This window comes from Lontra canadensis, unplaced genomic scaffold (assembly GCF_010015895.1).
Source record: "Lontra canadensis isolate GAN:19392208 unplaced genomic scaffold, GSC_riverotter_1.0 scaffold5, whole genome shotgun sequence".
NCBI lineage: Eukaryota > Metazoa > Chordata > Mammalia > Carnivora > Mustelidae > Lontra > Lontra canadensis.
The window spans coordinates 2,637,575-2,644,322 of record NW_022630999.1 but is presented as its reverse complement, the minus strand read 5'-3'; positions in this window follow the sequence as shown (position 1 = coordinate 2,644,322).

Sequence of the window (6,748 nt, the reverse complement as noted above, 5' to 3'; positions counted from 1 at the left end):
GATTATCTGTAGCTCCCCACTCTTTTTTGACTTTTATATCCCCTTTACTAGACACCAGTTCTCCCTCTCTGGTAGGTTCCTTGTCTAATACATTTTACCTTCCTATGGTTGTGCCATCATATTGTTTTTGTGTTTTCATGTGGAATTCAATATATCCTTAAACATTTCAAATGTACAGTATCTTGTATATGAAACACAGTGAAGAAAACAACAGATAGATGGGATAGCCCCAGATACCAGTTTTGATTGTCCAATTCCAAGTTGTGACCACATGTTGAAATAATTCAAATGGAAGATGAAGCAACTACTACAAAATATTCCATGCAGAAGTGGGAAGAGGCCCACTCTTGCTCATGTCAAGAAAGGATTTTCTGGGTAGAATGCAGAGCTGGTGCCAGGTGTCTACTGGGTTCTGTGAGTTCTCTTGCTGTACAATGTTACCTACAGCCAAAAACATGTCCTGTGAGGACACATGTGTGTATGTGTGTGTGTAATTCAAGGTCTTATTTCTGTAATTCTTATGAAATCTCTAAAATTGGTCTTTGGTAATAGTTCCTGAAAGGCAGACCTGAAGCTTTTTCTGTGTTGTCATTAGAATAAATAGCCAAGACTTTTCCCCCTCATAACCAATGAAGGAATGAGGCTTCCAGCTGATGAGTCTTGTTCCCACTCTCACCATGTCATCCTGCCTGAACACTTATATAACTCAGGGAAGACAGCTCTGTGCCTACTCCTCCCTAAGTTCCACTTCCATTCAGGGAATCTGATCAAAGGCAGCCAGTGAGCCAGGCTGATGCCTCCAGTCTCCTTTCATTGAAATCTTCTCCATGGGGCAGACTGTCAGCATGGCCTTGATGGTATGACATCTGATCTCGTCCTTCCCTGGTTCAGATCTTTTGTTGGCTCTCCTTGCGTGGAATATATGCCCTCTGTGATTTATTTCTGGCTACCTCTCCAAATGTATTTTGAAAACTTTGAAGCAGATCCACACAGACATGTTGATTCATTCATTTAGTTGATTCATGATGAAGGTGTAAAGACCAGTCAATGGGAAAAGAAAAATCCCTTCAGCAAATTATACTGGAACAATTGATATCTGAGTGGCCTTTGATTTTTACTTGATGACATACACAAAAGGACATTGACTGTCACTGCTACCATGCACAAGAATTAACTCATAGTGTATCATGGACCTAAATGTGAACACTGAAGCTATGAATATCTTAAAGGAAAGTCATCCTAGTCTTATGGTTGCACAGATTTATTATTTGGATCACACAAGCTCAAATCAAAAAGAAAGATATTTGATAAATTGGATTTTATCAAAATGAAAAAATTACTCTTCAGACAGAAATATAAGCCATCAACTGGGCAAAAATATTACAGCACATTTCTCAGACAAAGAACTTATATTTAGAGTATTTAAACAAATCTTACAACCAGTACAAAAATGGACAAAAAGTTTTGAGCAGACACTTCTCAAAAGAAGGTATGCAAAGGGCCAATAATCACATGAAAAATTACTTGACACATTAATCACTAGAGAAATGTAAAATAAAACCTCAGTATTAATGCATATCTACTAGAATGGCTACATTAAAAATACTGATTACATTGATGAGGGAGCAGAAGGCTGGTTGAGGACAAAGCAAAAGCTGACACCCTCCAACCTTCCCCCATCCCCATCCCTGGGTGGGACATATTATGACATTCTTTAGGAATCTCCCAATTATCTTAATACCTTGCTAGAGGGAAAAATGACCTTGACAATGGCAAGGCCCCAAGGCCTCTGGTATCTTATAAGTCCTTTTTAGCACATGAAAGTTCTATTGAAACCTCCCTTTTCCTTCCCCCACCCCCATAGTACATAACCTGCCACCCCTCACAACTCTGGGGCAGCAGCTCTTTCTGCCCACGGGTCCTGTCCCCATGCTTTAATAAACCACCATTTTGTACCAAAGATGTCTCAAGGATTCTTTCTTGGTCATCGGCTCCAGAACTCATCCCACCAAACCTTACTTATGTTCTAAAACTTCATCATTTGGCGTCCAATGTGGGGCTGTGAATCTTTACATTTGGACTCTGAGCTTCATTCCAAATTTGTGAGAACTATCTCTCCTCTTCCTTTAGTCTCATTTCAGGGGTTTTTCAAGGAGTATGGTCTTATTAACACTTCATGTCAATTGCTCAGGCTGCAATCTTCTAGCCCATGGCTACTTTGTGGGGAGGAGAATGTCTGCCTTTTGGCTGGAAGTTAGTACCGTGGCTGGAATGGTAATAAGACCCAGAAACTTGATGCCCTCTCTTTATTCCTGTTCTTATATAAACTTATCTGTCTTGGGCACAAGATAGCCACCTACGTCCTCAGGATGGCTGCCAATCTTAAGACTTCTGTGTGAGGTTTCCTCTTGATTGATCTAATGTGATCCCTCCACATCCCTGGTCGAGCCGCTTCTGGCTGTGGGAACTCCACTGGGAGACAGCTGAAACTAGTACGCGATTGAATTAAAATACAACCAGGGACCGTTTCCTGGGTAAGGACCACATGTGTTGGAATGTCACTTAGACCATGATGGATTTCAGTCTTTACTGTTCTCAGTGTCCTCTACTAACTACTTAGAGCCACAAAATTGTGTAATTTCCCCTTGCCAAACTTTTCTAGTATTCCATGGGTTAAAATGGCAAAACAGAAGGAGACAAAATGGTGGAGAAGTAGGAGGCACTGTTTCAACCTGTCCCCTAAAGTGAGCTGATTACCCACCAAAGAACTCTGATCACCCATGAAATCAGTCTGAGATTAGAATTATACACTTCTGAATCTCTATGGGGGCAGAAGACACCAGTGGACAGGTAAAGTGGAGTGGGAACATCAGACTGATATCAGAAGATAAACAAAAGGGGGAGGGAGCCACCAGAAGCAACACATTGGAAAGTAATATCCCAATACAAGAGTGCCCTGTGATTGGGGACCAGCATTAACTTGGAGTCTTGTTGAAAGCACTCAAAAGGAGCAAAAGATCTTAAGGGGAAATTGATGGAATTGGGCAGTTAGGGACAGGGACTTAAGCCCAAGGACCCAGGATAGCCACTGCTGGCCAGGAACCAGAGAGCTAGCAAAGAAATCAGGTCTTGGTCCCTGAGCCACTGGTGTGCCTGAGAGTGGCTGGATGGTGGTGCCTATGAGGGAGTCTGGTCTGGATGCCAGCCTGTGCTCTCTTGAACCACAGCCTTTTGTGCTCTGGATGCACACTGCATGACTCAGACCCTGGTCTGAGAGAGTTCTATGCAGGTGCTAGCTGGCACTATCTGGGACCAGGAGATTGTGAACACTCCCAGCCTGGGCCAGCATGAAAATCTCAGTGTGTTCTCTCTGGTTGGGACCTCTCTGGTGGTCTGGACCTGCCCAGACAGTATTTCTTGTGGTTTTGGGTACAGGTGGGAGTTCCTGTGACCTCAGAGACCATGACTGGGGATGTGCTCTGCCAGTGGCAGAGGGGGAATTTAGGTGCTCTGGAGCACCCACAGGGGAACAGACTGAGGCTTCTCACTGAGATGGAGGTCTGGGTGCAGTTTGCTTTCCTCTAAACCTCCAAAGAACTGCCAAAAGTCACCAAGGGGAGAAAAAACAAACAAACAAACAAACAAACAAACCTCCAGAGAACAAAAACCTGAAAAACCGGTTTCCTCAGAGCCCAGCCCCTTGATGGGGGTAGGAGGACTCAACTCTAGCAAGACTCCCTGAAAAACCATGTGGCAGCCCGCCCCCCCCAGAAAGCCAGCCAAACAAACAAACAAACAAACAAAAACAAAAAAAACAAAAACCAACCAACCAAACAAACAAACAAAAAAACCCAAGAGGACAACCGCCACTACTTCATAGATACAACTTTTATTTTTAATTCATTCCCACTATTCTGGTTCTTTCTTTCTTTCTTTCTTTCTTTTTTTACTATAACTTTTTAACCTATTTACCATCACAATGAGATATTCAGTACATCAAATTCCATAATAACCTTTTAATCTGAACTTTTTTGATACATATACCTGTGTTTTTCTTTTGCTTTTCTATTTTTCATTTTATTTTATTTTATTTTATTTTTTAAATATTCATAGAGAGATAATCTTCAAGGTAATCCCCTTTCCCCAATCAATGCTACCCCTATATGCAAACGAGTTTTAATACCCCTTTATCTCAGGAAAGTTGAGTGCTTTAGCAAAGATATCAAGATACATCCAGGAAGAATCAAAATAACCTTTTTCGCCCACACTGAGAATCTATAACCACCCTCCTGTTTTTTTCTTCTGTCAGTGTTTCTGTGTATTTGTTTTTGTTCTTATACTTGGGGTTCATTTTGACGGGGTTCTTTTATTTATTTATTTATTTATTTTTCTCTTGTCATCTACTTTTGTCGGTCTTTTTGTTTGTCTGATTTTGTTTGTATACTTTATAAGTCTTACCTTTGGGTCCTATTTGGGTTGGGCCTTCTCTTTTATTTTATCTTTCTTTTTATTTCTTTCTCTCTCTCTCTGTTTTTTTCTTTTTTCTTTATGGTGGGGACTCCTGATTGCTCAGAAGCATTCCAGAGTGCACCTTGCCTGCACCATGGTTGATATATTCAGCTACATATCCGTTCAGCCACCTCTCACTAAAATGACTAAGAGGAATGTCCAACATAAGAAAAATTCAGAGACTGGGCCCTCTCCATCAGAGCTTTTGGATATGGACATAAACAGTATGTCAGAAAGGGAATTCAGGCTAATAATTATCCAGGCAATAGCTAGGTTGAAGAAAGCCATGGATGACAAAATGGATTTGATTAGGCCAGAACTGAAAGCCACTAGGCATGATGTTAACAATGCTCTCAATGAGTTCCAATCTAATCTAACTTCTTTAAAAGCTAGGGTAACTGAGGCAGAAGATAGAATTAGTGATCTTGAGGACAAACTGATAGAGAAAAAGGATCAGGAGGAAGCCTGGAACAAATAGCTTAGAAGCCATGAAAACAGAATTAGGGAAATAAATGACGCCATGAAACATTCCAACATCAGATTATTGGAATCCCTGAGGGGAAGGAGAAAGAAAAAAGACTAGAAGATATAGTTGAACAAATTCTCCATGAAGATTTTCCCAATCTGGTAAATGGAACCAGCGTTTATGTACTAGAGGCAGAAAGGTCTCTCCCAAAGATCAGAGAATCTAGAAAGAATGAGAGACACCTAATTGTGAAAATGATGAATCATAATTTTAGACAGGAGCTCTTGAAAACAGCTAGGGTGAAGAGATTCCTTACGTAGAGAAGAAAGCCCATCAGAATAACGTCAGGCCTCTCCACAGAAATCTGGCAAGCCAGAAAGGGCTTGCAAGATGTATTCAGGGCACTAAATGAGAAGAACATGCAGCCAAGAATACTTTATCCAGCAAGACTGACATTCAAAATGGATGGAGGGGTAAAGAACTTCCAAGACTGGCAAGGTTTAAAAGAGTATGTGACCAACAAGCTGGCACTGCAAGAAATATTAAGGAGGATTCTATAAATGAGGAAAAAACCCAAGAATATCATTGAACAGAAATATATGGAGACAATCTATGGAAACAAGACTTCACAGGTAACATGGTATCAAATAAAAACGTATCTCTCAATAATCACTCTCAACGTGAATGGCCCAAATGTGCCCATAAAACGGCACAGGGTTGCAGATTGGATAAAATGACAGGACGTAACCATATGTTGTCTACAAGAGACCCATTTTGAATCTAAGGATAAATCAGACTGAAAGTGAAGGGATGGAGAAGCATCTTTCATGCCAATGGGCCTCAAAAAAAGGCTGGGGTAGTGATTCTCATATCAGATAAATCAGATTTTATTTTTTTATTTTTTATTTTATTAATTTTTAAAAAGATTTTTATTTATTTATTTGACAGAAAGAGAGATCACAAGTAGGGAGAGAGGTGGGCAGAGAGACAGGGGAAGCAGACTCCCCACAGAGCAGAGAGCCCAATGTGGGGCTCAACCCTAGGACCTTGGGATCACGACCTAAGCCAAAGGCAGAGGCTTTAACCCTCTGAGCCACCCAGGCCCCCCTATAAACTAGGTTTTAAACCAAAGACTGTGGCCAGAGATACAGAAGGACACTACATAATTTTTAAAGGGACTATCCACCAAGAAGATCTAACAATTGTAAATATCTATGCCCCCACCATGGGAGCAGCCAATTACATGAGAAAACTGTTAATCAAGATAAAGAGTCATATTGATATGAATAGATTAATAGTAGAAGATCTTAACACATCACTCTCAGTAATAGACAGATCATCCAAGCCGAAAATCAATAAAGAAAAAAGAACATTGAATGATACATTGGACCAGGTGGACCTCATGGATATATACAGAACATTCCACCCTAAAACAACAGAATACTCATTCTTCTTGAGTGCACATGGAACCTTCTCCATAATGGACCACATACCACGTCACAAATCAGGACTAAACTGATACCAAAAGACAGATTATTCCCTGCATATTCTCAGATCACAATGCATTGAAACTGGAGCTCAGCCACAAGGAAAAATTTAGAAGGCATTCAAATACTGGAAGCTAAACACCACCTTGCTTAAGAATGCTTGGATCAACCAGGAAATCAAAAAAGTACTTAAACAATTCATGGAAACTAATGAGAAGGAAGATACTTCAGTCCAAAACCTATGGGATACAACAAAGGCGGTCCTAAGGGGGAGATACATAGCCAT